The sequence below is a fragment of the Hemicordylus capensis genome, chromosome 2, assembly GCF_027244095.1.
Source record: "Hemicordylus capensis ecotype Gifberg chromosome 2, rHemCap1.1.pri, whole genome shotgun sequence".
NCBI lineage: Eukaryota > Metazoa > Chordata > Lepidosauria > Squamata > Cordylidae > Hemicordylus > Hemicordylus capensis.
This window is the reverse complement of record NC_069658.1, coordinates 321270150-321279559: the sequence shown is the minus strand read 5'-3', so window position 1 is coordinate 321279559 and position 9410 is coordinate 321270150. Positions and strand designations below refer to the sequence as shown.

Here is a 9410-nt window from a genome sequence, read left to right as displayed (position 1 = left end):
ACCTTAATGTGCACTGCAAAGCTGCTGTATATGGGCTGAGTGTGCACCAGTTTGTAATTCGGGCCTGTGATAAAGCAATTGCACAAATGCTTTATTACATGTCACACTCCGTACAGATCATCCCATATTCTGAGTCCACCGAGTTATATAGATTGGTCCTTAATTTCTAATTTTTGATGGTTTTAATTGAGAGCTTTTTGGATTTCTTTAATTATAATTTTGCATCGTATTATAAGCCATCTAAAATGCTTGGGAAAGGTAGATAAAAGTTGATAGAAAAGTTGATATAGGAAGCTGCCTTATACTGAGTCAGACCTTTGGTCCATCTAGCTAAGCTCAGTACTGTCCACATTGACTGGCCATTGGTCTCCAAGGTTTCAGGCAAGATGCTAGGGACTGAACCTGGCACCTTCTGCATGCAAAGCAGATACTCTACCACTGAGCTACAGCCCCATCCTATGTTTGGTGTTCTGGAAACCAGGGGTGTAGCCACCATTGTGCGAATGGGTTCTAAGAGCCAGGGCCGCCAATGGAAAAGGCCGCAGAAGCCCCGTGGCTCAGGCTGCAGAGGAGCCCAGAGCGAACTCCCCCCTCCCACGCCTGGGCCACCAAGAGCCTGAGCGAACTCTGCACCAGTTATTTCAGGCAGTGCTGACTGCCCGATAGAACAGTTTCCCCTTCTTCTCCCTCTCTGGAGAGAGAGAAAGGGGAGAATGTCTTATCAGGCAGCCGATGCTGCCTGAAATGATTAGCTGAGAGCTCGTTCAGGCTTTCGGCAGCCCAGGACACTCTCCCTTTGTGTGTGTGTGTGTCTTACATCTCAGAGATGTGAGGTAGAGATTTTACCAGGAAAAATCCCCCTTAAGACCTATCCGTTTGGCCTGACCTTCGAGGGTTTTAAAATTGTTTTAAAACTATAAATGTTTGGCCTGGTTTTCCTGTATTTTAGAACTGTTTTAAATGTTTTATTTTTTAACTAGCTGAGCCCGCACAGAGCATCTGTGTGGTAGTGCACTTAGCCTTCGGTCTCCCATTGGGAGACTTGCCTTGGCCTTTCCTCCCCCCACCCTACTTGCTGCTCGGCCATGTGCGTTCTCCCCATGCGCTTACTTGGCAGCTGTGGCTGTGATGTTTTCCAGCAGTCATAACTACACAGCAGAGAGCAGTTACCCCATTAATCATGGGTCTTTTGTGACTTTTGTGGCAGGCGGACAAAGTTAGTGCACAGCTCACTGCTTTCCAGGCTTGGCCCAATGATCTGGGTGCTACTGCCCTATTGCTGTTATATGCTGTTATTCCTGTTTGGCTTTAGGGGTGTGCACGGAACCGCCAACTGCACTGGGGTGGGGGGTCGCTTTAAGAGCGGCGGGAGGGTTTACTTACCCCTCTCGCTGCTTTCCCGCTTGCCGCTGTAATCTGTAGAGTAATTGGGGCGGCAGGATACCTCCCTGCCGCCCCTTCCCTGACGTTACTTGCAAAACCTCCCAGGAGTGCATTGCGCACGCGCACATCACAGAGACGTGAAGCGCGCGCTCGTCTCTGTGACGTGCGCGCGCAATGCACTCCTGGGAGGTTTTGCAAGTAACGTCAGGGAAGGGGCGGCAGGGAGGTATCCTGCCGCCCCAATTACTCGTATCTTTACGGTGGCAAGCGGAAAAGCGGCAGGAGGGATAAGTGAACCCTCCCGCCGCTCTTAAAGCGACCCCCTCCCCCAATCCGAACCACCCAGGTCCGGACCAGTCCGGACTGGTCCGGAGGCCTTTTCAATGGCCTCCAGACCGGTCCGGGCCCATCCCTATTTGGCTTAGCCTGGTAGCCTAGTCACTGTCGTATATTTCTTGGTATACACAGTTTTTGATCTCTTGTGCTGATACCACTGTTAGTGAGTCAAATGATTTGACTCGAGATAAGTCTATGTACAGTTGTCCGTGGCTGAAAAATTGTTCTTGTAAGTATAGGCAGATTTTTTCAAAGGTTTGTCCTTGTGATTTGTTGATGGTCATTGAGAAAGCTAATCTTACAGGGAATTGTCTTCTTTTGTATTTGAAAGGAATATTTGTGTCTGATGGTATCAGTGGGATTCGTGTTATGAGGGTAGGTTCTGTGTTATCTGTTTCTGTTATTACCCTTGCTTTGAGTATGTTGCATTGCAAGCGTGTTATTGTGATACATGTGCCATCGCATAGTCCATTCATAGGTGCTAAATTTCTAAGGAGCATGATCACTGCTCCTGGTTTTATTCTTAATTTGTGTGGTGGCATTCCAGTTGGTGTCAGGCTGTTCAAAAACTCTTCTGGGTATGCCAAGCGGTCTTCTTCATGTTCACTTTCAATGCTGTCTACACTTCCATAAACTACTTGTTTTCCTAGTATACATTCCTGCTAAATAAAAGAGAATCATCATGTTAAAAGGTGCCTCTTTGCCAAGTTAGCAGGGGTTTACAGGCAGGATTACAGCCTGGATTACAGACAGGATTTGACGAAAATCTCCACCAAGTAAGATTGTTTTGCCTCTGAATGGTTTGGAGCATTTAGTGAGATCTTTGAGAAGTCTATCTACAGCCAGGAAGGCATGTGCATGGGTCATTGGTGCTTAATCCCATATTATTAATTTTGTATCTGTGAGGTTTCTTGCTTCAGGTATGTTTGGTTTTATATTGCAAGTTGACTCTGCATTAAGAATCAGTGGTATTTTGAAAACTGAGTGTGCAGTTCTTCCTCCTGGTAGTAGAGTAGCTGCTATTCCTGTTGAAGCAACAGATGTGGCTTTGTTTCCTTTGCCTCAACTTGTGTGTAATAGTGTGGTGTATACAAATGTTTTTCCTGTTCCTGCTGGTCCATCTAGGAAGAAGCATTGTGGAGTGTCTGTTTAATTGCCATATATTGCTTCAAGTACATTTTTCACATCGACTTGTTGTTCATTGTTTAGCTTGCTAGTATTTATTCTGGCTTTGTCTTGCTCTTCTATAATGTGAAAGGAATATTGCTTGTGAATAGCAGCTGGTAGATGCACAAGTGGGAGATTTAGTTTTCTCAGGCTCAGACCAAAAGTCTTCAAAAGTGTCTCAATTTCAGCAATAACATATTGTGGCCCAGTGTTATCTGAATATCTGTGTACCCAATCTTTGCACATTGCCTGTTTGTGTTGACTCCAAAGTTCAGGCACATCTTCTGCTTCTCCAAATGCACAGATTATTGCGAAGAGCAGTCGTAGGGAGCATGGCATTTGAGTCTGTGCCACTTCAGTTAGTGTTTCATGCCAATTTAGATCACCTTCCAGAAGTCCTAGTTCTCTGCATGCCTCTTGGAAGCTTTCACAGAGTACATCATTTACAGTTCTAAGACTGTTGAATCCAACTGCACCCCTGTTTCGTGTGAGTAGCATTCGCAGATAGTATCTTTCAGTATCTTTGATACTCACTACCAGCATTCTTCCAATAACTCCTCCTCCTCCTCCTCATTGTTGTCTTTTCCATTTGGTCTGGTTCTTATCATAGACATATGGTAGTGCTTTGGGATGTCTGCGTAAGTGCAGCTATGTGCTTGTTTGTCTTCTTGATTGAGTTAGAACCAGGCAGTTAACATGGTTCTTGTAGATGCCATAGCAATGGCCTCCTCTTCTTGGCCTTCGTGATAGATTACTTGTTGTTCTTCTGGCAAATGTACTGGTAATCGGATTACAGAGTGTGACTTTTCTGACATGGGGAACTCATTCATTCTCCACATTGCCTCTGGGGCACTAACATATCTTCCATTCAGAAATTTTGCTATTTCATCATGATCAATTACTCCAGTATTTTTTCCCATTTGTAGTCTGACTGATGTGGCATCATGTCCTTTGTAGACATATTTGTAGAAGTACTTCACACTCTTGACAGAGGCACATACTTCGACGTTGATATGTTCATTATATATTTTTTCAGGCCTAGGGATTAGAAGGCATGACCCAGCGATTATCCACATCATACTTTCTGACTCTAACTGGAGCTGCTGTTCGCCTTCTGTAGAAAGGGTATCCATTCACATTTTCCTTTGTGGTGTTTCTGAACTCCTTTGGATAGTTTTTGGAGCATGTACCGTCCTTCATGCAAGGTGCATACTGATGTATTGTTCCACAGGCACTATGAATCATGCATTTTGTTACAATTTCATACAGTCTTGATTTAGCATTCTTATCAGGTATCTCTGCACTCACATACCTGTCAATATAATCTTTGGTGCATATTCTGGATTCCGAATCTAATGTCAGCAATATGTGAGCATGTGGTAAGCCTCGCTTTTGGAATTTGATGACATAGATGTATGCAATGACATTACCATAAACATGGTGTTTTAAGATATCGTTCAAGAGTGCTTTTAATTTCATTTTAAACACTCAGATGATTATGTCTGGCCTTTGTTCCAATCTTTTAGCATCTTGCATTGCATTTCTTATCTCTGGCCGAGTTGGGTTGCAAGTGAAGGTCAAAAACAAATCTGAGCATCCAAACCTTCTGACTGTGGCCATGGCATCTTGATAATTTTGCTGCATATACTGTGGGCTGCCTTGGAATGTTGATGGTAATATTACCATTTTTCCTGTTTTTAGGTTTTCATGTTTTGCTCGAGTTTCCAGTGCATCTAAGAGTCACGGTGTTGTTCTATGTGCAAATCTTTCTGATTAAGTCAGAGGTAGTTTAGTCGAGCTCCTTCTGTTCTTACATAAGCGTTAACAACGTATTGCTGGAACACTTTTTCACTGCTGTGTAGGAGACTGAAACCTCTATGCACAGAGAGCCAATATGCGAAGTACTGCAACGATGTGACTTGCACTCGCGTAGCTGATCGTCGCTCTTCTACATGTCCCATTCCAATATGCCATCCACACTTGCCGTGTGGGAAGAGCAAGGGGTACACCATTGGGTCAGTGTTGCAGTTCATAGGAGAAATGGTTTGACAAGTCTCTCCAATTGGGCAAATGCATATCTCTCGGTTACCCAGTGGTTCACCAGCCTCACCCACAACTATTGCTGCAACCTCAGTTCTAGAACTTGGTGTGTTGTATCTTCGTAAGTCTAAGTTTGGTTCTTCCATGAAAACCATTCACACTTTTGCTGTTGGAGTAGTTTCAGTTAGTCTATGCATTTGTTGATATGACTTTGCAAATGGATTGATGTTTCTTAACATGGTATCTAATCTTTACATTACAGTTCTTAAGCAGCCTTTGTTGTTTTGCATGTGTTGATTTGTTGCTTCTCCAGAATCGAATATATAGTTGTCCGTACCTGGCCTTGTTTTGTTCATTTGGGTACAGTGGAGAAACCTTATGGTATATTTGTCCATGAATAGTGAAGCAGTAGGGTCCTATGCCTGGAGGTGTGTTGATTTCGGCTCCCATTGAAGCCAAAGCCAAAGCAGCATTGTATTCTCTGATATGGTGTTGGTAATTTTTTGCCTCCGGTGACTGTGTTAGTAGCAGTTCTTTGAGTAAGTCTGGGACTTCTGAGGAATCTTTGAATGTAACCTTTCCATCATGACAGCATTTGGTGTATTTTCTTGCACAGTTGAGTTCATCCAACCAAATAAAGAGCATCACAGTACTGGCAACTTTCAGTCAGAATTCCACAGTTATGTTCTTCAATGGTAACTTCATGATATAAATTAGTGGCGTCTGTTGGACGTTCTATTAATCTAGACAGTTTAGTAGGGATGTGCACAAACCAGTCTGGAGGCCATTATAGAGGCCTCCAAACCGGTTCAAATGTGGCCCGGTCCAGCGGTCTGGTGCTGGGGGAGGGGTAGTTCTTTAAGGGCAGGGGTTGCACTTACTCCTCCCGCCACTTTCCCCCCTCCGGCGCCCCGTTTTCCCGAAATGTTTTTGGGGCAGCAGCATTCCTCCCTGCCGCCCCTGTCCCCATTGTTTGCCGGAAATACCGGAAGTACTGATCGCCACTGTGTGTGCGCGCGCCACACACGTCACATGCAACGTGCACACGTGCGACGTGCGAGGTGGGTGCGCACACGGTGGTGGCGGGCGCACACACGATCAGTACTTCCAGTATTTCTGGCAAACAATGGGGGCAGGGGCGGCAGGGAGGAATGCTGCCACCCTAAAAACATTTCAGAAAAACTGAGCTCCGGCGGGGGGAAAGTGGCGGGAAGGGTAAGTGCAACCCCTTGCCCTTAAAGGGAGACCCCCGCCGGTGCTGGACTGTGCCTCTGCGGTTCTGTGCACATCTCTATAGTTTAGCTTGCCTTTCTTTGCTTAGTTGTCGTTCTCTGGATTCCAAACTCTCATCCACCCGTTTCCCTTTTTGTATTTGTTTTCTGTGTTGTCTTTGTTGTTCGCTGTGTGCGTTTTCTTTGTTAACCTCTTGCTCGCAGTCTGCTTGATGATGTTTAGTTCTTCTTTGATTTGCTTCTTCCACAGCTTGCTTATCTGAGTTTGCTTTTCTCCATGCATTGTAATCAGCATATTGTGTTGTTTTAGAAGACAATTCTTTTTCTCTGCCCTGTCAATCTCTTTGCTGCCCACGTCTGTCAGGAACTCTCGCGAGGGTTCCGCCACTCTCATGAGTGGTCCGCCACGCATCGCCACGCATACACTTCTATGAGAATTAAGAATATAGATTGGTTTTATACAGGTGCGGCTTGTAAACGTGCCTCCGGGGGGGTGGCGGGCATCTTCTTTAAAGTAAACGGAGCCAGTGCTCCATGCCGCCCAGCAGCTCCCGTGGTGGTGAATCGCCTCCGCCACTCACCTGGCTGCTGGCGGGGGCTCGCCTCCGCGGGAGCCAGGTGAGTGGCGGAGGCAATTCCCTGCCGCGGGGGCTGCTGGGCGGCATGGAGCACCGGCTGCATTTATCTTAAAGAAGCCGCCTGCCGCCTCCACCTGGAGGTGCGTTCACGAGCCGCACCTGGTTTTATATTGTCTTTATAGTTTTTTATTTTAACTGTGAATTGGTTTTGTTTTTATTTTCATGTAAAGCACCTTGAGCCATTTTTGGGAGGGTGGTATAAATATCAAATCAAATACATACATACATACTACTTTGAGTTTGTTCTTTCAGTAGCTCTACAGTGTCCAGCCCTGGTTGCTCAGAATTTGTTTTTCTTGTTCTCACCATAATTGTTGATTGGACACAAGCAGAATTAGATGTGTTGGATCAGAAAACCAGGAAAATAATGACCATCAATCATGCGCTGTTCCCGAAGTTATGTTGATAGGCTGTACCTGCCAAGAAATGAAGGACGTGGAATGTTGCAAGTCAGACAGTCTGCTGAAGAAGAAAAATGATCATTGGTGGAATACATCAATGAAAGCTAAGAAGAAATACTACAGGAAGTGAGTAAGACAGGACTGTTGAAAATAAAGGAATCAAAGGATGAATACAAAAAACAGCAGATGATGAATCAACAAGAATGGCACAACAAACCATTGCACAGTCAGTACTTTACAATCAAAAGTCAACAATAGCACAACGTGGCAGTGGTTAAAGGGGACATTGAAGAAAGAAATTGAAGGTCTAATTTTTGCAGCCCAGGAACAATCACTACGAACAAATGTTAAAAAAGCAAAAATTGGTATGACCCAGAAAGATAGTGTCGATTATGTAAGGCAGCGGATGAAACAGCTGAGCATCTTGTATGTCGTAGTAAGAAAATTGCGCAGACGGATTATAAGGAAAGACACATCAAAGTTGCTGCAATAATCCACTGGAACTTTTGCAAGAATTACAATTTCCAGCAAGCAAGAATTGGTGGAATCATCTGATTGAGAACGTCACAGAAAATGAAGAGGCAAAAGTCCTTTGGGATTTTCGAATACACACTGATAGGCATTTAGCGCACAATATGCCTGATCTGACAGCATTTGAGAAGAATCGGGTTCTGATAATTGATATTGCAATCCTAGGAGATAGATGAGTCGATGAAAAACAATTGGAGAAAATAACCAAATACAAGGACCTTCAGATTGAAATTGAGCGGCTCTGGAAAAAGAAAACAATAGTAGTGCCAATAGTTGTTGGAGCTCTTGGTGCAGTACCAAAAGAACTTGAACACCATCTCAACACCTTGGGCATCAATAAAATTACAACACATCAACTATAGAAGGCCACACTACTCGAGACAGCATGAATACTATGACGATATCTTTAATTTTTCTTTAGTTATCCTAGACCCTTGGAGAGGGCCCGATAATTAAAGTACCAAATCCAGTCAATAAATCTGGTAGACTGTGTGTAAATAGCATAATAATATTTTATTTTTCCATGGGAAAACTTCCGTTTCTAAAATTTTTACTTGGTTACTTGAACAATTATGATAAATAAATATAATTAATTAATTAATAATTTTTTGAGATACAGTGAGGGAAAATTAATATGGTGGAGTTCTGTGGTGTTTTTAAATGTATAAATATGTAAAACAACATGTCAAATCTGATCACAATCTACAATCCAATTTTTTATCAAGCAGCTAGAGAAGACAAAAAGATTCCCTACATACTTTTAAGCAATTAGTTTTTAGTATAGTCAATGTACTGTTGTCCATTTGTTTTGTAACATTAAGACACCGTTCTTTAAAGATGCACTTTTGCTGAGCGGATATCACATTTTCCCCATACTAGAGGACTTTATTTTATACCTGAGAATGTAAGAATCTAATATATGATAGCACATCCACTGGTATTGCAAATGACTTGTGGTACTCATACAATCACATTCCACAGGCACCTGCTGGATATCGCCTGTGCTGTCAATAACAATCAGGGACACAACTGCCCCTTTTCATGCCTGCACCATGTTGTGACTTCTTAAAAAGTTTATGTACAATTATTTTTAATGTTTTAGAGGCCGAAAACAACTTCTCTGTCAGCAAGACAAAACTACAAACTCCTGTTTAAAAAATGACTGGTAGTGCCCTTTCACAACAATATTTCCTGCCAATAGTCCTTTTGCTTTCATTGTGCTTATTTTATAGGCTGTATACTCCTCCAGCACTGGAGTGCGCACTGACATCGATTTTATTTTATGTTGCAAATACTTTGAACAACCTTTCTTTGAACAACCATAGTGGCAACTCAGCTCCAGGAATTCCTTGATAAAACAGATTACCTAGACCCAGGGGCGGAGCCACCATTCAGCGAACAGGTTCAAAGAACCTAGGCTGCTACCAATCAGGGGCCGCAAGTGTGGCCCCAGACATGCCCCCTGAGTCTGATGTCAGATGTGGGGGCATTATTTCGGTCCCAAATGGGGCTGCGATGGCCCTGTTTGGAACCAAAACCAGCCCACACTGCATTGACAGTGCAGCCGGTGTGAATCTCTCTGCCACTCGGCCCCACTTAGGAGAGAGATCAGCCCGCGCTGCATTGGCAGCATGACCAGAACAGCTCTCCCTGGAGAGTCGTTCCAGCCCGCGCTGCCCAAC

General features: G+C 43.9%; 1 pseudogene; it reads right to left on the bottom strand.

Annotated features, from left to right (window-relative positions):
* Window positions 1-3563: 3563 nt before the first annotated feature.
* On the bottom strand, window positions 3564-5282 carry LOC128343990 (uncharacterized; annotated as a pseudogene).
* Window positions 5283-9410: the final 4128 nt, after the last annotated feature.